This window comes from Chiloscyllium plagiosum, unplaced genomic scaffold (genome assembly GCF_037043375.1).
Source record: "Chiloscyllium plagiosum isolate Xiang-an unplaced genomic scaffold, Cpla_swu_hap1 HiC_scaffold_4, whole genome shotgun sequence".
In the NCBI taxonomy this organism is placed as follows: domain Eukaryota; kingdom Metazoa; phylum Chordata; class Chondrichthyes; order Orectolobiformes; family Hemiscylliidae; genus Chiloscyllium; species Chiloscyllium plagiosum.
This window is the reverse complement of record NW_028270142.1, coordinates 78,618,501-78,643,128: the sequence shown is the minus strand read 5'-3', so window position 1 is coordinate 78,643,128 and position 24,628 is coordinate 78,618,501. Positions and strand designations below refer to the sequence as shown.

Sequence of the window (24,628 nt, the reverse complement as noted above, 5' to 3'; positions counted from 1 at the left end):
GTACTCAATACTCTGACCAATAAAGGAAAGCATACCAAAAACCTTCTTCACTATCCTATCTACCTGTGACTCCACTTTCAAGGAGCTATGAACATGCACTGCTTTTCGTCAGGATTCAATCAGGAACAGGACATTGTTGTCAATGTGAGTACTGAGTCACAATTAAGTAGAATGGATGGCTTTGAGGTATGTAGAGAAGAGGTGTTGGAAATTCTGGAAAGGGTGAAAATAGATAAGTCCCCTGGGCCTGATGGCATTTATCCTAGGATTCTCTGGGAAGCAAGGGAGGAGATTGCAGAGCCATTGGCCTTGATTTTTATGTCCTCGTTGTCTACAGGAGTAGTGCCAGAAGATTGGAGGCTAGCAAATGTGGTTCCCTTGTTCAAGAAGGGGAGTAGGGATAACCCTAGTAACTATAGGCCGGTGAGTCTCACTTCTGTTGTGGGCAAAATCTTAGAGAGAATTGTAAGGGATAGGATTTATGAACATCTGGATAGGAATAATGTGATCAAGGATAGTCAGCATGGTTTTGTGAAGGGCAGGTCGTGCCTCACAAACCTTATTGAATTCTTTGAGAAGGTGACTCAGGAGGTGGATGAGGGGAAAGCAGTAGATGTGGTGTATATGGATTTTAGTAAGGCGTTTGATAAGGTTCCCCATGGTAGACTACTGCAAAAAATACGGAGGTATGGCATTGAGGGTGAGTTGGAGGTTTGGATTAGGAGTTGGCTGGCTAGAAGAAGACAGAGGGTAGTAGTTGATGGCAAAGGTTCATCTTGGAGTGCCGTCACTAGCGGTGTTCCGCAAGGATCTGTTTTGGGACCATTGCTGTTTGTCATTTTTATAAATGACCTGGAGGAGGGGTTAGAAAGTTGGGTGAGCAAGTTTGCGGATGATACGAAAGTCGGAGGAGTTGTAGACAGTGAGGAAGGATGTGGCAGGTTACAGCGGGATATAGATAAGCTGCAGAACTGGGTAGAAAGGTGGCAAATGGAGTCCAATGTGGCTAAGTGTGAGGTGATTCACTTTGGTAAGAGTAATAAAAAGATGGGGTACTGGGCTAACGGTCGGATACTTGGTAGTGTGGATGAGCAGAGGGATCTTGGTGTCCATGAACACAAATCTTTGAAAGTTGCCACCCAGGTAAATAGTGCGGTGAAGAAGGCATATGGCGTACTGGCTTTTATTGGTAGAGGAATTGAGTTCCGGAGTACTGAGGTCATGTTGCAGTTGTATAAGACTCTGGTGCGGCCACATCTGGAGTATTGTGTGCAGTTTTGGTCGCCATACTATAGGAAGGATGTGGAGGCACTGGAACGGGTGCAGAGGAGGTTTACCAGGATGTTGCCTGGTATGGTAGAAAGATCGTATGAGGAAAGGCTGAGGCACTTGGGGTTGTTTTCATTGGAGAAAAGAAGGTTTAGGGGTGACTTGATAGAGGTGTATAAGATGATTAGGGGTTTAGATAGGGTCGACAGTGAGAATCTTTTTCCTCGTATGGAGTCAGCTATTACAAGGGGGCATAGCTTTAAATTAAGGGGGGGTAGGTATAGGACAGATGTTAGGGGTAGGTTCTTTACTCAGCAGTCGTGAGTTCATGGAATGCCCTGCCAGTAGCAGTGGTGGACTCTCCCTCATTATGGGCATTTAAGCAGGCATTGGATAGGCATATGGAGGATAGTGGGCTAGTGTAGGTTAGGTGGGCTTGGATCGGCGCAACATCGAGGGCCGAAGGGCCTGTACTGCGCTGTATTCTTCTATGTTCTATGTTCTATGTTCTATGTCTCTTTGTTCAGCAACACTCCCAAGGACCTTACCATTAAGTATATAAGTCCTGCTAAGATTTGCTTTCTCAAAATGCAACACCTCGCAATTATCTGAATTAAACTCCATTTGCCACTTCTCAGCCCATTGGCCCATCTGATCAAGATCCTGTTGTAATCCGAGGTAACCTTCTTCGCTGTCCACTATACCTCCAATTTTGGTGTCATCTGCAAACTTACTAACTGTACCTCTTATGCTCACATCCAAATCATTTATGTAAATGACAAAAAGTAGAGGACCCAGCACCGATCCTTGTGGCACTCCACGGTCACAGGCCTCCAGTTTGAAAAACAACCCTCCACCACCACCCTCTGTCTTCTACCTTTGAGTCAGTTCTGTATCCAAATGGCTAGTTCTTCCCTGTATTCCGTGAGATCTAACCTTGCTAATTAGTCTCCCATGGGGAACCTTGTCGAATGCCTTACTGAAGTCCATATAGATCACATCTACCACTCTGCCCTCATCATCCTCTGTTACTTCTTCAAAAAACTCAATCAAATTTGTGAGACATGATTTCCCACACACAAAGCCATTTTGACTATCCCTAATCGGTCCTTGCCTTTCCAAATACACGTACATTCTGTCCCTCAGAATTCCCTCCAACAACTTGCCCACCACCAACGAGATCAGGCTCACTGGTCTAATATTCCCTGGCTTGTCCTTACTACTCTTCTTAAAGAGGGGCACCACGTGAGCCAACCTCCAGTCTTCCGACACCTCACCTGTGACTATCGATGATACAAATATCTCAGCAAGAGCCCCAGCAATCACTTCTCTAGCTTCCCACAGAGTTCTAGGGTACACCTGATCAGGTCCTGGGGATTTATCCACCTTTATACATTTCAATACATCCACCTCTGTAATATGGACATTTTGCAAGGTGTCAGCATCTATTTCGCTACTTTCTATATCTTCCATATCTTTTTCCACAGTAAATACTGATGTAAAGTACTCATTTAGTATCTCCCCTATTTTCTGCAGCTCCACACAAAGATTGTCATGGGTATACAGTGAGTACAGTAAGGGGCTGAGTACGCACCCTTGGGGGGCTCCAGTGTTGAGTGTTAGTGATGATGAAATATTGACCCCAATCTTCACTGACTGTGGCTAGTGGGTCAGGAAACTGAGGATCCAGTTGCAGAGAGTGGGGCTTAGTCTGAGATCACTAAGTTTAGTAATCAGTCTTGAGGAGATGATAGTGTTGAAGGCTGAACTGTAGTCAATGAATAGGAATTTGTATGTAGCTGTTCTTGGTGTCAAGATGTTCTAGGGGAGTGAAGGGCAAGTGATATATGGCATCTGATGTGGATCTGTTGGACCAATAGGCGAATTGGAGTGGGTCAAGAGTAGTGGGGAGGCTGGAGATGCCTTTCAAAGCACTTCATGACCACTGAAGTTCTAAACTAATCCCAATCTCTGCACATAGTCTGTATGCTTCTATTGCTTGTCTGTTCATGTGTCTACTTAAATGCCTCTTAAACATTGGTATTGTCTCTGCCACCCCCCTGGCAGCACATTCCAGGCAGCTATCACCCTCCATGTAAAAAAATCTTTCCTTGCACACCTTTAAACAGACCCTCTCACTTTAAAACTACGTTCTCTCATATTTGATGTTTCACCCCATGGAAAAGACTCCAAATATCCATGACTCTCATAATTCTATATACTTCGATCAGGTCACCCATCAGCCTCCAACACTGTTGCAAAAATAATCAAGTTTGTCTAACCTCTCCTTATAGCTAATACAGTTCAATCCAGGCAACATCTTGGTGAACATCTTTTGCATCCTTTCCAAAGCCTCCACAACTTTTGTATAGTATACTTGCCAGAACTGTACACAATACTCCAAATGTGTCCTAAAGTCTTATACAGCTGAAACATGACTTGCCATCTTTTACACTCAATATGCCAACTGCTGAAGGCAAGTATGCCTTTTTTACCACCCTATCCACTTGTGTTGCCACTTTCAGGGAGCTATGGACTTGGAACCCCAAGATCCCTTTGTATATTAATGTATCTAAGAGTCCTACAATTTACTGTATATTTTCCTCTTGCAATTGACCTCTCAAAATGTATGACCTCACAGTTGTCTGGACTAAACTCCATCTGTCATTTCACTGTCCAACTTTCCACTGATTTATATCCTGCCGTATCTTTTGATAACCTTCTTCATTATCCACAACTCCATTAATTTTTATATCATCAGCAAACTTACTAAACAGACCACTGACATTTTTATCCAAATTATTTATATGTATTACAAACAGAGGTCCCAACACCACCCCATAGAAATAATTGTCACTTACAATCTTATTTCTGTGAAAAATAATGCCTTTTTGACCCAATTTCATTATTAACTTATTCATTGACATTAGTCCTTATTTAAATGAGGACATAAATTGTGAAGGCTGTAAGTTAGAACAGTGCTTTATATGCAAGATTACTATCAAAATCTTTGTGTCATATATTGTTTATTGACATGAGAAATATGGATGGTATGGGGAACCCAAATGAGAGAGCAATGCAAATTAGAAAAGTAATAGTAGTAGTAATAGCATTGGAAGCAGGAGTAGGCCATTTGGCCCATCGAGCCTGCTCCACCATTCATTAAGATCATGGCTGATCTTTCTATCTTCTCAGCTCCTCCTATCTGCATTATCTCCATAACCTTTAATTCCCCAGCCATGCAAAAACCCATCCAACTGTGTCCTGAATATTTTTAAGGAACTGCCTCTACTGCTTCCTCAGGCAGAAAATTCCATAGATTCTCTGGGAAAAGCAGTTCCTCCTCATCTCTGTCCTAAATCTACTCCTCATAATCTTGAGGCCATATTCCCTAGTCCTAGTCTCACCCACCAGCAGAAACAACTTGCCTGCCTCTACCTTATCTATCACTTTCCTAATATTATATGTTTCTATAAGATCCCCTCTCATTCTTATAAGTTCCAGTGAGTACATTCCCTGGTAGCTCAAACTGATCATAGGATAACCCCCTCATCTTCGGAATCAAACTGGTGGATCTCTTCTGAACCACCTCCAAAGCCAGTATATCCTTCCTCAAGTAAGGAGACCAGAACTGCACATAATACACCAACACCTTGCACAATTGCAGCAGAACCTCCCTGCTTTTAAATTCAATCCCTCTAGCAATAAAAGCCAAAATTCTGTTTGCTTTCCTGATTACCTGTTGCACCTGCAAATTAACTTTTAGCGGTTCATGTACAAGCACTCCTAAGTCCCTCTGCTCAACAGCATGCTGCAATCTTTGACCATTTAAATAATACTCTGACTATTTTTACTTCCAAAATGAATAACCTTCCATTTATCAACATTGTACTCCATCTGCCAGACTGTTGCCCACTCGGTTAACCTATCTAAATCTCTCTGCAGACCTCCTACAAACTGTACAGTTTCCCTTGCCACTCAATTTATGCCATCAGTAAACTTGGATACATTATACTTGGTCTCCTTTTCTAAATAATTTATATATATCATGAACAAATTGGGCTCAACACTGATCCCTGCAACACCCCACTCACCACTGATCTCCAACCAGAGAAACACCCATTTATCCCAATTCTCTGCTTTCTATTGGTTAACCAATCCTCTATCCATGCAAGTACATTCCCTGCAACTCAATGCATTCTTATCTTATGGATGAGTCTTTTATGCTGCACCTTATTATATGCCTTCTGGAAATCCAAGTATACAACATTCACCTGTTCCCCACCATCCACCATGTTTGTTACACCCTCAAAGAACTCCAGTACGTTTGTCATACACGACCTTCCATTCCTGAATCCATGCTGTGTCGGCCTGATGGAGCCCTTTCCATCCAGATATCTCACTATTTCTTCTCTAATGGTAGCCTCCAGCATTTTCCTGACTACAGATGTTAAGCTAACTGGCCTATAGTTACCTGCCTTTTGCCTACACTCATTTTTAAACAGCGGTATGCCATTCATTGTCTTCCTTTCACTGGGACCTGCCTGGAATACAGTTAATTTTGGTAAATTAACACTAAAGCATCTACTATAACTTCCATCATCTCTTTCAGCACTCTGGGATGCATTCCATCAGAACCAACGGACTTATCTACCTTTAGCCCCTCACATTTTCTCAACACTATCCCGTTAGTAATAACAAGTGAATTGAAGTCCTCACCTCCCATTGTATCCTTAACATCCGTCTTTGACGTGTTACACACATCACTGTGAAGACAGACACAAGATGGTTATTCATGGCTTTGACCATTTCAGCATTACACAATATTAATTCCCCTTTCTAATCCTGCAAGGGACCTATGTCCACTTTAGCCACGCTTTTTCATTTTATATATTTATAAAAAACTTTTCCTACCTGTTTTTATGTTCTGTGCTAGTTGGCTTTCATAATCTATCTTTCTTTTCTTTATTGCTTGCTTCATGGTTCTTTGTTGCTTTTTAAAGTTTTCCCAATCTTCCTGTTTCCCACTACTCTTGGCTACTTTTTAAGCCTGAGCTTTTAATTGCATGCTTTCCTTTACTTCCTTTGTTATCCAAGGCTGGCTCTTCCTGCCCTTGCTATCCTTGTTTTTGACCGGAATATACTTTCCTTGAGCACTGTGAAAAATCTCTTTGAAAGTCCTCCACTGTTCCTCAATTGTTCTGCCATATACCTTGTGTTCCCAGTCTAATTTAGTCAACTCCTTCCTCATCCCATTATACTCTCCCTTGTTTAAGCAGAACACCCTGGTTTTAGATGATACTATTTCACCCTCCATTTGTATCTGCAATTCAATCATACTGTGATCACTCTTTCTGAAAGGATCCTTAACAATGAGATCACTAATTTTACCTATCTCATTACATAGGACCAGATCTAAGATTGCTCCCTTATCGGTTCAATGACATGCTGTTCAAGAAAGTTGTCACAGATGAGTTCTGTGAACTCCTCTTCAAGACTGCCTCTACTGGCTTGATTTGGCCAATCAATGTGCATGTTAAAGTTCCCCGCGATTACTGCTGTTCCATTCTTACATGCGTCAGATATTTCTTAATTGACCACCTGTGCCACTGTAGCATTATTATTGGATGGCCTATAGGCTACTCCCATCAGTGACTTCTTCCTTTTACTATTCTTGATCTCCACCTAAATGGATTCAACATTTTTCTCCTGAGAGCTCGTCTCTCCCTATCGCCCTAATCTCATCCTTAATTAAGAGCGTGACCCCACCTCCCTTACCTTCCTGCCAGTCGTTCCTAATTACCTGAAACCCTTGGTTATTTAATTCCCAGTCATCATCACCCTGCAACCACATTTCTGTAATGGCAACTAAATCATACCCTTTTGTACTGATTTGCACAACAAGTTCATAGACTTTATTTTGATTACTACAGACATTCAGATAAAGAACCATTGTACTCATTGTCCCTTTAGAATCTAGCAATCTTTTGTATCTGATTCTGTTGCCCAATTTTACTTTTTACTTTTCTAACGTTTGCTCTGGTCTCTGCTTCATTCTGCCTTTCTGTCTGGACTCCAATCCTCTTGGCATTTTAGTCTACCCCTCCTCACAGTCTCTCTGTGTGTTGCATTTAACTTTACACCAATGCTGCATTTTCTGACCTGACGCTGTGGTTCCCACCCTCTGCCAACTTAATTTAAACCTTCCGCAACAGCTCTAGCAAAACAGAGGGAAACAAATGTTTAAATCAACTGAGGTTTTTTGCAACATTTTCTTTATAAGAAATGTGCACTATTCCTGGATAGGATATTCCATTGTGAATAAAAGCTGCAAAGAAGCTGTTGTTGGGAACACTGACTTAAGTAAATTCAGACTTTACTTGCACCTTTCACTTTCTTCAAATCAGTATGTGTTTGTGGAGAGACTGTGAAGTAGTTTCATATAATTTATCTACTAGCTATCATGCTGTGATTGCTGTAGCTGTTGATTCTTTACCCTCCCTTTCCCCCCGCCCCCCTTTCTATTTCGATGTGTCTGTCCTACCTCATCAAAATATCCAGCTGTCTTCCATTATTCAATTCTGGTGGAGATATGTTCAAAACTGTAATTTTCCCATTATAGAAATCTGCAAAAGTCTTATATTCTATTCTCTTACTTTATTTTGAGCATTTGCAGTTTTCTTTATTATCAACTGCCTTTCTGGAAATATCTTTCAAAACAATACTGAACATTTTTGCAGGAAAACCTCTTTAATGTTACACTTTTAGCTTTTACCTCACAACACTTTCACAAAAAAAAAACTACCATTTTTCCCAATATGTTCCTTCTATATGTTCTTCCCTAAAATGTTGGATTCAGAGGACAATTGTTCAGTTAAATTCATGCCCATTTGGCTTGAAATGTGTGGAGATTGACCACACTTTTCCTACCAACAATATTACAGGATCATATTTTTCATGAAAACCTTTTTCTGTTGAGAGGCACAAGGGAGGAGTGGAGGACTGATGGGAAGGTGAGTAGAACGGTTTAAAAAGCTTACCTCAGGTATCGGGGCCTCCATTTGTCGACAGGTGTGAGGGAGGAGAGGAGGACTGCTGGGAAGTTGTGTTAAAAAACAAAACGTTTTCAACAGAGTGGTGAGGAGAGAGGACGGAGAGAAACGAGGGCTGCCAGGAAGTTTTTTTAAGTGGTGAGATCTAAACCCGAGACCCTATTAAGAGTCTGTAAACTCAGTAAGTTTTCAGGTTTTCTCTTTCTTTCTTCTTTTCTTCTCTTCCTTTGTTTAGTCCTGTGTGGGCTTTCAGACTAGCGGGGTATGGCTGATAGGGCAGTCACATGTTCCTTCTGCAGAATATGGCAGGTGAGAGACACTACACATGTCTCTGCCAACTACATCTGCGGGAAATGCACCCAACTCCAACTCCTCGAAAACTGAGTTAGGGAACCGGAGCTGGAGCTGGATGAACTACGGGTCATCCGGGAGGCTGAGGGAGAAATTGAGAGGATGTACAGGGAGGTGGTCACTCCTCAGACACAGGATAAGGACAGCTGGGTTACAGTCAGGGGGAAGAAAGGGAACCAACAGATAGGGCAGGGATCCTCTGTGGCCGTTCCCCTCAGATGGGGCTGTGACAGAATGTAGTGAAGCAATCGGGAAGGTTTCTCATGTGATGAACAAAGGGATCAGTAAAATGCAAGGAGTCTCAGGAATAAGAGTGATGAACTTAGAGCATGGATCAGTACTTGGGGCTATGATGTCATGGCCATAACGGAGACGTGGGTTTCACAGGGGCAGGAATGGTTGTTCAACATTCCAGGGTTTAGAACGCTTAAAAAGCACAGGGAGGGTGGAAAAAAAGAAGGGTGTGTAGCATTGCTAATCAGAGAGTGCATCACAGCTACAGAAACGAAGGTTGTTAAGGAAGGTTTGTGTTGATGAGAACAGAGGAGCTTCTCATCAAAAGGAAAAGGGCAGCTTATGTAAGGTGGAGGAAACAAGGATCTAGCACAGCTTTAGGGGATTACAGGCTTACTAGAAAGGAGGGGAGAAAGTGAGGTCTGCAGATGCTGGAGATCAGAGCTGGAAATGTGTTGCTGGAAAAGCGCAGCAGGTCAGGCAGCATCCAGGGAACAGGAGAATCAACGTTTCGGGCATAAGCCCTTCTTCAGGAATGGCTTATTTCCTTACTAGAAAGGAGGTCAGAAATGGACTGAGGAGAGCCAGGAGGGAGCACGAGAAAGGTTTGGTAGGAAGGATTAGGGAAAATCCAAAGGCATTTTACTCATACTTGAGGATTAACAGAATGATCATGGAAAAGATAGGGCCTATCAGGGATAGCATTGGAAACATGTGCGTGGAGTCTGAGCTGATAGGGGAAGCTTTAAATGAGTTTTTTGCTTCGGATTTCACTCAGGAAGGGGACCTTGTTGTGAATGAGAACTTTGAGGACCTGGGGTACAGACTTGAATAGATCAAGATTGATGAAATTGATGTGCTAGAAATTTTGCCAAACATTAAGATTGATAAGTCCCCAGGGCCAGACCAGATTTATCCCAGGTTGCTCCGGGAAGTGAGAAAGGAGGTTGCTAAGCCGCTGGCGAAGATCTTTGCTTCCTCACTCTCCACGGGAGTCATACCGGAGGATTGGAAGGAGATGAATGTTGTTCCTCTTTTCAAGAAAGGTAATAGGGAAATCCCTGGCAATTACAGACTAGTCACTCTTACATCAGTAGTCAGCAAGGTTTTGGGGAAAGAATTCTGAGGGATAGCATTGATGACTATTTGGAAAAGCGCAGTGTGATTAAAGGCAGTCAGCATGGCTTTGTGAGGGGCAGGTCATGCCTAACTAATCTTATTCAGTTCTTTGAGGAGGTAACGAGACAGGTTGACAAAGGTCAAGCATTGGATGTGGTGTATATGCAGTTCTGCAAGGCATTGGATAAGGTTCCCCATGGTAGGCTCATTCATAAAGTCAGGAGGTATGGGATACAGGCAGATTTGGCTATCTGGATTCAGAATTGGTTAGCTGACAAAAGGCAGACAGTGGTTGTAGATGGAAAGTATTCTGGCTGGAGGTCAGTGTTGAGTGGGGTCCCGCAGGGCTCTGTTCTCCGGCCTCTGCTCTTTGTAGTTCTTATAAATGACTTGGATGAGAAGGTTGACGGGTGGGTTAGTAAATTTGCCGATGACACAAAGGTTGGAGGTGCCGTTGATAGTATTGAGGGCTATTGTAGGCTGCGGCGCGACATAGACAGGATGCAGAGCTGGGCTGGGAAATGGCAGATGGAGTTCAACCTGGATGAATGTGAAGTGATGCGTTTTGGAAGGTTGAACTTGAATGCTGAATATAGGATTAAAGACAGGATTCTTGGCAGTGTGGAGGATCGGAGAGATCTTGGTGTTCAAGTACATAGATCCCTCAAAGTTGCCACCCAAGTGGATAGATGTTAAGAAAGCATATTGTGTTTTGGCTTTCATTAACAGGAAGAATTGAGTTTAAGAGCTGCGAGGTTTTACTAAAGCTCTACAAGTCTGTGGTGAGACCACACTTGGAATATTGTGTCCAGTTCTGGTCGCCCTAATATAGGAAAGATACAGAGGCTTTGGAGAGGGTGCAAAGAAGGTTTACCAGGATGCTGCCTGGAATAGAGGGCTTGTCTTATGAAGAGAGGTTGACTAAACTCAGAGAAGGAGGAAAAGAGGTGACCTGATCGAGGTATACAAGATAATGAGAGGCATGGATAGAGTCAATAGCCAGCGACTTTTCCTCAGGGCAGGATTTACTGGCATGATGGGTCACAGGTTTAAGATATTAGGAGAAAGGTATAGAGGAGACGTCAGAAGTAGGTTCTTTATGCAGAGGGCTGTGAATGCATGGAATGCATTGCCAGCGGTGGTGGTGGTAGCAGAGTCATTAGGGACATTTAAGCAACTGCTGGACATGCACATGGACAGCAGTGAATTGAGGGGTGCGTAGGTAAGGTTATTTTATTTTACATTAGGATTAATCCTTGGCACAACATCGTGGGCCGAAGAGCCTGTTTTGTGCTGTATTTTTCTATGTTCTTTGTTCTATGTTCTAACACTGAACAGCTGAGTCTGCCTGAATCAGTTAAAGTCCTTCCAATATATAAATCAGCATTAATGAGAGCCCAATTACCATGTTAGTACTGTACTGGGCAGCGCATATGCTGCAAGTGGTCTTCCCTGGATAATCGAACATTCCAGTTTACCTAATTTTTTTGTGCTGAAAAGAGCATTGGTACTATTTTTCCATGAGTCCCTAATTCTTCTACCAAATGAGAGACAGACAAGTGGGTTAAATATTATAGCGATTCATTCCTAATACATCTTTTAGTTGCAGGAACACATTCGAGTAATTTCCAAATTAATCAAGTTAACCTGATTGGCCACACTTAAAGACACACAGTTTAAAATTTCTGCTGTTATTAATCATGGAAAAATATTTGTTTCCAGATATATCAGCTGTGTCTTCACAATAATCACACAAAATAGACTGTCATATTCAGTGATACTAGTGGTTAATGTTTTCACTGAACAGTGAGATAGGTTTCTCACGAGGCAGTGCTGAATTATCAATTATTGCTTGTTAAATGTCTTTGAGTGCTGCAACGTACCTCATTAATGTTCAGTTTCCCATCTTACCAATTGTGCTGAACAAACTGTGACCAGTCTCCATGTTGGTCAGCATCAAACAGGATCTCAGACATAATCCATCGTCACCAGTTACCTGCACCCCTTGTCCACAGACTTTAGCATCTGACACTTGCCAGCCTCTCACAACCATAAGGGTACTTCTCCAACTCACTTGCAGGCTACCGCAGAAGCAATGACTTGTATTGCAGGGTACACTGATAACTAGCATTGAACAGCTACTGCAAGGACACTTTGTGCCCAAGGACAGGCACCCAGCTCACAGATTGGGCTAGGCTGCATCTTAGGGCTGCTCACTTATTGTGTTAGCCCTTGTTTAGTTAATGCCTGCCTGCATATCACACCATCCCTGTCTCATTTTGTCTTGCTTTGCCTCACCATGCTAATTAGCCCAGTTACACAAACAAGAAGCTTGCTTTGCTGGTCATTCATCTTCAGTAAAAAGGTTGGATACCTTGTTTTAGGGCAGTGTGCTAAGTCACTGTTCTAGCTATTTGCCAACAGCTTACATGGAAAAACATACTATGAGTTCAGCAAGCAAGAAACTATTTCTCAAAGTCTTCGGGAAATAAGCATTTCTGGACATAGAGACTATGGAAAGAATAGAGAAGTTTTATGGTGAGGGACAATGGTGCCAACAAGACCCATTTGCCTGACTACACCTTGATCAACTTGTTCCATGGTCTCAGCACAGGCATCCCATGAGACACCCCATCTGGATATGAAATTTGGCATTATGCTGGCACAGTTACATATAGGACTAGATACTCAAACAGATATCGTGTAAAAAAAGAAAACGTATACAGACTTCATAAACAATACAATATCACGCATGCACCAAATTGTCTTCAATAGGTTTCTTCTTTTTCTCTTTCCCACTATACTCCTGGTTCTGCAGTTAGGGTAGAGGGAACCTGCTCAGTCAAAAGAACAAAGAACAAAGAAAATTTACAGCCCAGGGACAGGTCCTTTGGCCCTCCATGCCTGAGCCAATCCAAATCTACTGTCTAAACCTGTCACCCAATTCCTAAGCATCTGTACCCCTCTGCTCCCGACCTCCTCATGCTTCTGTCCAGACACATCTTCAATGAATCTACTGTGCCTGACTCTACCACCTCTGCTAGCAATGCGTTCCAGGCACCTACCATCCTCTGTGTAAAGTACTTCCCACGTGCACCTCTCTTAAACTTTTCACCTCTCACCTTGAAAGCATGACCCCTCATTATTGAATCCTTCATCCTGGGAAAAGCTTATTTCTATCTACCTTGTCTATACGCTTAATGATTTTGTAGACCTCAATCAGGTCCCCCCCCCTTAATCTCCTTTTTTCTAATGAAAACAAACCTAACCTGCTCAACCTCTCTTCATAGCTAGCACCTTCTATACCAGGCAACATCCTCGTAAACCTTCTCTGCATCCTCTCCAAAGCGTCCCATCCTTTTGGTAATGTGGTGACCAGAACTGTACACAGTATTCTAACTGCAGCCAAACCGATGTTGTGTACAATTTTAACATGACTTGCCAGCTCTTATACTCAACACCCTGTCCAATGAAGGCAAGCATACAATATGCCTTCTTGACCACTCTATCCATCCGTGCAGCAACTTTCAGGGTACAATGGATCTGAATTCCCAGATCTCTCTGCTCATCAACTTTTACCAAGGCTCTTCCATTTACTGTATAATTCACTCTAGAATTAGAATTCCCAAAATGCATTACCTCACATTTGCCTGGATTGAACTCCATCTCCCACTTCTCCGCCCAACTCTCCAGCCTGTCTATATTCTCCTGTATTCTTTGACAGTCCCCTATGTTTTCTGCTACTCCACCAATCTTCGTGTCATCTGCAAATTTGTTGATCATTCTAACAATGCCCTCTTCCAGATCATTTATGTATATCACAAACAACAGTTGCCCCAGCAGTGATCCCTGTGGAACACCGCTGGTCACCTTTCTCCATTTTGAGAAACTCCCTTCAACTATTACTCTCTGTCTCCTGTTGCTCAACCAGTTCTTTATCCACCTAGCTAGAACACCCCGCACACCATGTGACTTCACTTTCTCCATTAGAGAGAACCATTGTACTGTAGATGTCCATGTATATGACATCTACAGCCCTTCCTTCATCTACTAACTTGGTCACTTCCTCAAAGAACTCTATTAAATTGGTAAGGATTAGATTAGATTACTTACAGTGTGACAACAGGACCTTCGGCCCAACAAGTCCACACCCACCCGCCGAAGCGCACCCACCCAGACCCATTCCCTTACATTTACCCCTGCACCTAACACTATGGGCAATTTAGCATGGCCAATTCACCTAACCTGCACATATTTGGACTGTGGGAGGAAACCGGAGCACCTGGAGGAAACCCACACAGACATGGGGAGAATGTGCAAACTCCATACAGTCAGTTGCCTGAGGTGGGAATTGAACCCGGGTCTCTGGCGTTGTGAGGCAGCAGTGCTAACCACTGTGCCATCGTGCCGCCCACAATCTCCTCCACACAAAACCATGTTGCCTATCACCGATAAGTCCATTCTTTTCCAAATATAAATAGACTTTATCCCTCAGTACCTTCTCGAGCAACTTTCCCACTGCTGACATCAGGCTCACTGGTCTGTGGTTACCTGGAATATCCCTACTACCCATCTTGTACAGGGGACAACATGAGCAACGCTCCAGTCCTCTGGCACCTCACCTGTGTTTAAGGATGCTACGAAGATATCTTGGGCCACAGCTATTTCCTCTCTTGCCTCCCTCAGCAACCTGGGATAGATCCCATCCAGTCCTGGGGATTTGTCCACCTTAATAACCTGTAGCCTACCCAATACATCTTCCCTACTTATGTCAACGTGATCCAGAGTTATCAAACTTCTATCTCTAATCTCAACATTCATCATGTCCCTCCCCTCAGTGAACACTGGGTGCAAAGTAATCATTCAGAATTTCACCCATTCTCTCAAGTTCGACACACAGCCTTCCTTCATTATCCTTTAGTGGACAAATCTTTTCACTAGTTACCTGCTTGTCATTGGAGGTTCGGTCATGCAACCCCAATAAGCCTTCCGCAAAGACCGTTCCCTCCGTGACTACCTGGTCAGGTCCACGCTCCCCTACAACCCACCCTCCCATCCTGGCACTTTCCCCTGCCACCGCAGTAACTGTAAAACCTGCACCCACACCTCCTCCCTCACCTCTATCCAAGGCCCTAAAGGAGCCTTCCACATCCATCAAAGTTTTACTTGCACATCCACTAATATCATTTATTATATTCGTTGCTCCCGATGCGGTCTCCTCTACATTAAGGAGACTGGGCGCCTCCTAGCAGAGCGCTTTAGGGAACATCTCTGGGACACCCGCACCAATCAACCACACCGCCCCGTGGCCAACATTTCAACTCCCCCTCCCACTCTGCCGAGGACATGGAGGTCCTGGGCCTCCTTCACCGCCGCTCCCTCATCACCAGACGCCTGGAGGAAGAACGCCTCATCTTCCGCCTCAGAACACTTCAACCCCAGGACATCAATGTGGACTTCAACAGTTTCCTCATTTCCCCTTCCCCCACCTCATCCTAGTTCCAAACTTCCAGCTCAGCACTGTCCCCATGACTTGTCCGGACTTGTCCTACCTGCCTATCTCCTTTTCCACCTATCCACTCCACCCTCTCCTCCCTGACCTATCACCTTCATCCCCTCCCCCACTCACCCATTGTACTCTATGCTACTTTCTCCCCACCCCCACCCTCCTCTAGCTTATCTCTCCACGCTTCAGGCTCACTGCCTTTATTCCTGATGAAGGGCTTTTGCCCGAAACGTCGATTTCGCTGCTCGTTGGATGCTGCCTGAACTGCTGTGCTCTTCCAGCACCACTAATCCAGAATCTAGTTTCCAGCATCTGCAGTCATTGTTTTTACCCAATAAGCCTGTGTCTGGAAAGTCTTCTAGAGGTCTTCTGAACAGAGGCATTTGAAACTTTCTCAAGTTTTACCTTCAAAGCTCATAGAGGGCAAGAAGGGTGGCACGGTGGCTCAGGTGGGTGGCACAGTGGCTCAGTGGTTAGCACTGCTGCCTCATAGTGCCTGGGACCCGAGCTCGATTCCTACCTCAGGCGACTGTCTGTGTGGAGTTTGCACATTCTCCCCCTGTCTGCATGGGTTTCCTGCCGGTTCTCCAGTTTCCTCCTACAATCCAAAGATGTGCTGGTCAGGTAAATTGGCCATGCTAAATTACCCAAAGTGCATTAATCAAGAGTAAATATAGGGTAGAGGAATGAGTCTGTTGTGGGCTACTCTTTGGCGGGTCAGTGTGGACTTGTTGGGCCGAGAGGCCTGTTTCCATACTGTTGGGAATCTAATCTAAAAAGGATGAAGATCAATATAGAGGGTATGGCCACCACTTGAATGTCCTGAAAAGAGTCTTCTGAGGGGCCTATATGGGGTTCATCCTCCAGCTAGGTGCCTCCTGTTACCTTCCTGCCTCCTTGTGAGGAAGGGTCACTTGGTATGGTCTTCGAGGAGAAAGTGAGGGCTGCAGATGCTGGAGAAGGGCTTATGCCCGAAACGTCGATTCTCCTGTTCCTTGGATGCTGCCTGACCTGCTGCACTTTTCCAGCAACACATTTTCAGCTCACTTGGTATGGTGCCAGGTTTTCAGTTCCCACATCATTATGAGTGAAGTGCAGGCATGTGTGCCACTCCAGCCGTCTCTTGAGGGCTCAGTGCCTGTTGCTCCAAAGCAGCGACCAAATACCCATGGAGGCAGACACACATTCACATGATTCACTGCACAGCTGCAACTTCTGGTGAATTAAGATCAGTGTGTCACAGTTGACTGTCTGCCACTACAACCCTCCCTGTGCATGTGAGTGAAATCATAATTTTCTGCATCATATGAATCCATGAATCTAAAGAGAGTCCTTGCCTGCCTGGTCTGAGGTAGTCTTCCTGGTGCCATTAATGTGGAGCACTTCTTTGGCCAGCTGCAGAACTGTCAGTGAGGTGATCACCAAATTCTGGTACCACATGGTCTAAGACTAACATGGTCGCTGAGTTGTTAATTTGTAAAATTTAGGCATGAAGAAAGCTGTGTGACTTTTCAAAGGGGGAGAAAACAGTCATTGGAGGGATCTCCTGTGGTCGTACCCCTGAAAAACATGTATACTGTTTTGTATACTATTGAGGGGGATGACTTACCAGGGGTATGCAGTGGGGCCCAGGTCTCTGGCACATAGCCTGTCCCTGTTGCACAGAAGGGAAGGAGGGAAAGGAGGAGAGTGTTAGTCATTGAGGACTCAATAGTTAGAGGCTTAGATAGCAGGTTTGTTGGGAAAGAATGAGACTCACGGTTGGTGTGTTGCCTCCCAGGTGCCAGGGTCCATGATGTCTCGGATCATATCTTTGGGGTCCTAAAGGGAGAGGGTGACTAGCCTCAAGTCATTGTCCATGTAGGTACCAACGACATAGGTAGAAAGAGGGATAGGGATGTAAGGCAGGATTTCAGGGAGCTAGGGTGGAAGCTAAGAGCTAGAACAAACAGAGTTGTTATCTCTGGTTTGTTACCCATGCCATGTGATAGCAAGACAAGGAATAGGGAGAGATATCAGCTGAACACGTGGCTGCAAGGATGGTGCAGGAGGGAGAGTTTCAGGTTCTTGGATAATTGGGGCTCATTCTGGGGAAGGTGAGACTTATACAAACAGGACAGTCTTCACTTGAACCAGAGGGGTACTAATATCCTGGGTGGGAAATTTGCTGGTGCTATTCGGGTGGGTTTAAACTAGCTCAGCAGGGGGATGGGAACTGGTGGTGTAGTTGCAGTGCCCAGGAGGATGAGAGTGGAAAGGACAGGGACAGGGTTTCAGGGTCACAGGAATGTGCTGGCAGACAGCAAACTGGTTTGAAGTGTGTCTACTTCAATGCCAGAAGTATCTGAAATAAGGTAGGTGAGCTTGCAGCATGGATAGATACCTGGGACTTCGATGTTGTGGCCATTTCAGAGACATGGATAGAGCAGGGTGAGGAATGGATGTTGCAGGTTCCAGGGTTTAGATCTTTCATTAAGAACAGGCAAGGCAGTAAAAGAGGGGGAGGTGTGGACTTGTTAGTCAAGGATAGTATAATGGTGGCTAAGAAAACTTTTGATGAGGACTCGTCTACTGAGGTAGTGTGGGCTGAGGTTAGAAGCGGGAGAGGAGAGGTCACACTGCTTGGAGTTTTTTATAGGCCTCCGCAGAGTTCCAGGGAGATGGAAGAGAGGATTAGCAAAATTATTCTGGGTAGGAGTGAAAGGAACAGAGTGGTCATTATGGGGGACTTTATCTTCCCCAACATTGACTGGAAATGCTATAACTCTAATATGTCGGATAGATCAGTTTTTGTCCAATGTGTACAGGAGGGTTTCCTGCCACAGTATGTCGAAGGGACGGCAAGAGGGGAGGCCACACTGGTGCTTGGTAATGAACCAGGCCAGGTGTTTGATTTACTTGATTTAGCACTTTGGAGACAGTGACCTAATTCAGTTATGGTTAGTTTAGCGATGGAAAAGGATAGGTACATACCACAGGTCAAGAGTTATCGATGGGGCAAGGGCAATTATAATGCGGATTAGGCAAGAATTACATGCATAGAATGGGATAGCAAAATACAGGGGATGCAGACAATGGAAATGTAGAGCTGGTTTAAGGCACAGATATTGCGTGTCCTTGAGAGGTATGTCCCTGTCAGGTAGGGAGGAAGTGATAAGGTAAGGGAACCGTGGTTTACTACAGAAATTGCATCTCTTGTTAAGAAGAAGGAGGAGGCGTATGTGTTGATCAGGCAAGATGGTTCAGATGAGGCGATGGAGAGTTACAGAGCAGCTGGGAAGGATTTAAAGAGAGAGTTAAGAAGAGCAAAGAGAGGACACGAGCACTCTTTAACAAATAGAATAAAGGAGAACCCTAAAGCTTTCTATAGGTATGTGAGGAATAAAAGGATGATTAGGATAGGAATAGGCCAGTCAAAGACAGAAGTGGGAAGTTGCATGTGGACCCTGTGGAGATCGGAGAGGTGCTAAATGAACATTTCTCATCGGTTTCACTCAGGAAAAGGAGAATATTGTTGAGGAGAAGAATGAGATACGAGATATTAGACTAGAAAGGATTGAGGTTAGTTATGCACAGGTGATATCAATTCTAGAAAGAATGAAAGTAGACAATCCCCAGGGCCAGATGGGATTTATCTGAGGATTCTCTGGGAACCTAGGGAGGAGATAGCAGAGCCTTTGACTTTGATATTTGAATCATCATTGTCTACAGGTTTAGTACCAGAGGACTGGAGGATTGCAAATGTTGTGCCATTGTTCAAGAAGGGCAGTAGAGATGACCCAGGTAATTATAGACCAGTGAGCCTTACTTCTGTTGTAGGAAAGGTTTTGGAAAGGATTATAAGAGATAAGATTTATAGTCATCTAGCAAGCAAAAATTTGATTTCAGATAGTCAACATGGTTTTGTCAAGGGCAGGTCATGTCTCACAAACCTAATTGAGTTTTTTGAGAAGGTAACCAAGCATGTAGATGAGGGTAGGGCAGTATACATGGACTTCAGTAAAGCCTTTGATAAGGTTCCACATGGTAGCCTGTTGGAGAAAATGCAGAGGCATGGAATTGAGGGTAATTTAGCAGTTTGGATTAGAAAATGGCTTTCTGAAAGAAGGCAGCAAGTGGTGGCTGATGGAAAATATTCAGCCTGGAGTCTGGTTACTACTGGTGTTCCACAAGGATCTGTTTTGGGACCACTGCTGTTTGTCATTTTTATAAATGACTTAGAAGCAGGCATAGGTGGATGGATTAGTAAATTTGCAGACGACACTAAAGTCGGTGGAGTAGTGGGCAGTTTGGAAGAATGTTACAGGTTGCGGCGGGACTTGGATAAACTGCAGAATTGGGCTGAGAGGTGGCAAATGGAGTTCAATGCAGCTAAATGTGAGGTGATGCACTATGGGAAGAATAACAGGAAGGCAGAGTGTTGGGTCAATGGAAAGATTCTTGGTAGTGTGGATGTGCAGAGGGATCTTGGAGTCCATGTACATAGATCCCTGAAAGTTGCCACCCAGGTGGATAGTACTGTTAAGAAGGCATATGATGTGTTAGGTTTCATTTGTAGAGAGAGTTACAATATCATGATGCAACTACACAAGACACTGGTGTGGCCACACTTGGAATATTGTGTACAGTTCTGGTCCCCATATTTCAGGAAGGATGTGGAGGCATTGGAAAAGGTGCAGAGGAGATTTACCAGGATGTTGCCTGGTCTGGAGAGAAGGTCTTATGGTGAAACGCTGAGCGACTTGGGTCTGTTCTCATTGGAAAGAGGAAGGCTAAGGGGGGATTTGATACAGACATACAAGATGATCAGAGGATTAGATCGGGTAGACAGTGAAAGTCTTTTACCGAGGATGATGATGTCAGCTTGTACGAGGGGGCATAACTACAAATTGAGGGGTGATAGATTTAAGACAAATTTCAGAGGCAGGTTCTTTACGCAGAGGTGGTAAGGGCGTGGAATGCACTACCTGCAATGTAGTCAACTCAGCCACATTAGGGAGATTTAAACAATCCTTAGATAAGCACACGGATGATTTTGGGATAGTGGAGGGGGACGAACTGAGAATAGTTCACAGGTCGGCGCAACATCGAGGGCCGAAGGGTCTGTTCTGCGCTGTATTGTTCTATGTTCTATTTCTAGGTTCTAAAATCTGGAGAGTGCAGGAACTGTCTTTCCAATGCTTCCTCTGAGTCTTCAGTCTCCTTGTCTTCAGAGGTCAAGAAGATGGATTCTACCAGAGCTGACTGTTTCCTCACGGAGATGGTGGATGGTCTGCTGATACCTGTGAGGCACAAGGAGAGAATACATCATGGCCAATGGTAGGAAGTGGTGCGTAATGAATTAAACTGACAGCATAGTTAGTGACAGTTATGGTGGAATGAAGAAATTGTAATGGAATGTAATGAGTAATAGTGACGAAGATGATTGTAGGATACAGGAAGATACAGAAGAGCTGGTCAGAAAGGCAGACCAGTGGCAGATGGTATTTAAACCTGATAAGTGTGAAGTGAAGCACTTTAGAAGAAAATAAAACAAGGTAAGGGAGTATTTAATGAATGCACGGCACTGGATAGTTTAGAGGCAATTATTCACAGATTCCTGAAGTTGGCAGAGCCAGTGAATAGGATAATTAAGAAGCCATAAGAACACTTACTTCCATCAGTCGTAGCATAGAGTACAAGACCAAGGAGATAATATTGGAGTTGTGCAGAGCATTCATCAGGCCACAACTGGAGTATTGTGTGCAGTTCTGCTCACCTCACTATAAGGAAAAATATGAAAGCACTGGACAGGGTACAGAGGCCATTCACCAGGATGTTCCCTGGGATGGGAAAAATTGAGCTTGAATTGTTTTCTTTAGAACAGAGATGACTGAGGTGGGGACATGATAGAGGTATATAAGATTATGGGGGGGGGGGGGGGGGGGGGGTATGGACAGGGTGAATAGACAGCAGCTGTTCCCATTGTTTGAGGGGTCAGTCATGAGTGAGCATAGTTTTAGGTTAAGGGGCAGAAGTTTCAGAGGGGGATTCAGAGAAAAAGCATTTTCACTCAATGCGTGGTAGGAACGTGGAATACACTGCTTGGGAAGGTAGTGGAGGTCAGAAACCATACAACATTTAAAAATATTTGGTGAGCACTTCAAATATCATAGCATTCAGAGAAATTGGTCAACTGCAAGAAATTAGGAATAATGCACTTAGTGATAGCTATGTTGGTGCACACTCAATGGTCTGAGGAGCCTTTTCTGAACCATATAAATCTATGAATCTGAGAGGGGGACTGACTCAGTGGTGGAACATGAAAGTCTCATGATCCCCACAGGAATGGTCATAGAAAACAGAATATAGGAGCAGGAATAGGCTATTTAGCCCTTTCAGTCTGCTCCACCATTCATTTTAATCATGGTTGTTAATCTAACTCAATAGCCTCTTCCTGCTTTTCCCCCATATCCTTTGTTCCCTTTGTCCCCAATTGCTATATCCTACTCCATATAATGTTTTGGCCTTGGCTGCTTTCTGTGGTTGCAAGTTCCATGAGCTCATCACTCTCTGGGTGAAGAAATTTCTTGTGTCAGTCCTAAATGATTTACCCCATATACTTGGGCTACGAGCTCTGGTTATGGACGTGCCCAAACCCTAACCACTCAACACCCGGAGGAAGAACACCTCATCTTCCACCTTGGGACCCTGCAACCACATGGGATTAATGTGGATTTCACCAGATTCCTCATTTCCCCTCCCCCCCAACTCAGCATCACCCTCTTGACCTGTCCATCATTTTTCCCATCTATCTGCTCCACTCCCCTCTCTGACCTATCACCTTCTTCCCCATCGTCATCTACCTATTGCATTCCCAGCTACCATCCTGCCCCCCCACCACCACCCCAGCCCCAAGCCTCTCAGCCTTCTGGCCCACAAGCCTCATTCCTGATGAAGGGCTTATACCCGAAATGTCGATTCTCCTGCTCCTCGGATGCTGCCTGACCTGCTGTGCTTTTCTAGCACCCCACTCGCGAATCTGATCTCCAGCATCTGCAGACCTCACTTTCTCCATTATTGGGATTATCCTGCCTGAATTGCCCTGTCTAGTCCTGTTGGAACTTTATGCTTCCATGAGATCCCAAATCATTCATCAGCATATAACCTTAATTGATTCAACCTCTCCTCATACATCAGTCCTGTCATCCCAGTCTGGTAAAACTTTGCTGAAAGCTATCTGAAGGTCTATATACTTAGCTATTAGATCTTTTATAATGGATTATCTCCACTAATGTCAGGCTTACTGGTCAATATGATGTGGAGATGCTGGTATTAGACTGGAGTGGACAAAGTCTTCACCTGATGAAGAAGCAGCACTCCAAAGGCTTGTCATTTCAGATAAACCTGTTGGACTATCAAATCTCTTTTGTATGCATTTCACAACCTAATTACTTTGTACAGAAAAGTTTTTATTAACCAGCACCAATGGGACCAGAAATGTAATTGTTGATTAAATATTCCAGTTGATTAAGAGGTTCACATAATCAATGTAAAAGCACACACGAAGTGATAAAACTTAATGCAAAAGGTAATAAGCATCACTTTGTTTACCGCATAAATCACTTGAATAACAATTCAATTTTGCATTAAATAAAACTTATCGGCAGAGAGTCTTCTTACTCACACCCTCAACTGACTACCATAGAGATCATGATAAGACTGTAAATTTCTAGTATTTCATTTTTGTCGAACTTCAAAACAAAGTTTTCTGTAACTTCTTTTTCTGTTCCTCCTCTGAAGGTTACAATTGCTCTAGCTTATAGCTTAACTTAAAAGATTAGACTATGGAAACTGCTGTTTCAGCTACAAATTTTCCTCAGGCATTTTATATCAACTGAGAACCAATTTCAGCCACTATATACTGCTTCAGACATGGGCAGTGCTAAATATACTATTTGTGTCCTCCTTTGTGAAAACAAGACCAATGCCTTCATTGTTTATCAGCTATTTCTTTGTTCCCATTATAAATTGCCCTGTTTCTGACTTATGTTTGTCTTCAGCAATCTTTTTCTCTTTGTAAGTATAGAAATATTTACAGATACAAACATACTCTCGCACTCTGGAATCCCTACAGTGCAGAAAGAGGCGATTCAGCCCATCAAGTCTCCATCGTCTCTCTGAAGAGCATCCTGGTCAGACACACCCCTCCCTGCTCTATCCCTGTAATCCCCTATTTACCACAAATAATCCATCTAGCCTGCACATCCCTGGGCATTACTAGGCAATTTAGCATGGCCAATCTACTTAATTTACACATCAATGGACTATGAGAATAAACCAAAGCACCCAATGGAAGCCTATATGGACATGGGGAGAAAGTGCAAACTCCACATAGCTAATCACCTAGGGCTGGAATTGAATCTAGGTCACTGGCACCATTAGGGAGCAGTGCTAACCACTGTGTCACCATGCTGCTCTACTTTCCCTTTCTTAATCAATCCTTTTGTCCTCCTTTGCTGAATTCTGAACTGCTTCCCTCCTCAGATCTGTTATTTTCCTTGCCAATTATTCTTCCTTGGAGCTAATGTATCTCTAATTTCCCTATTAAACTCGAGTTTGGCCATCATATTCATTTTGTCTTTGCACCAGACAGGAATGAATGCATTCTTTGAATGCTTGCCATTGCTTTTCTACCATTATCCTTTTAAGTAATGATCCCCAATCTATCTTTGCCAAGTGATGCCTCATATCATTATAATTTCCTCTTTATAGATTTAGGACCATAGTTTCAGAATCAACTACATCACTCTCCATTTTGATGAGGAATTCTATCATATTATCATCATTCATCCCCAGGGAATCTTGTACAACTAAACTATTCCTTTCTCATTACATTATGTTCAGTCTACAATAGACGATACTCCTCCTTTGCACCATTTCTGGGAACATGGCACAATGTTCTCTTTGTGCAATATGTACCAAAACTGTCTGTGACTGAACAGGGCAGCTTCAGAATGTCAGTATTTGTCCAGGTACACAGTGGCCTTTTAAAGATGGCAAAAGTGCCAGGGATGCTGGTCTTTTGAAAGATATCTGGTGAGTGGTGAGGTGTTCC

At 43.7% G+C, this 24,628-nt stretch overlaps 1 protein-coding gene across 5 annotated transcripts in view; it reads left to right on the top strand.

Moving 5' to 3' along the window:
- The window catches only part of rgs20 (regulator of G protein signaling 20), a 306,524-nt gene that overhangs the window by 22,572 nt on the left and 259,324 nt on the right, over positions 1-24,628 (top strand). The window lies entirely within an intron of this gene.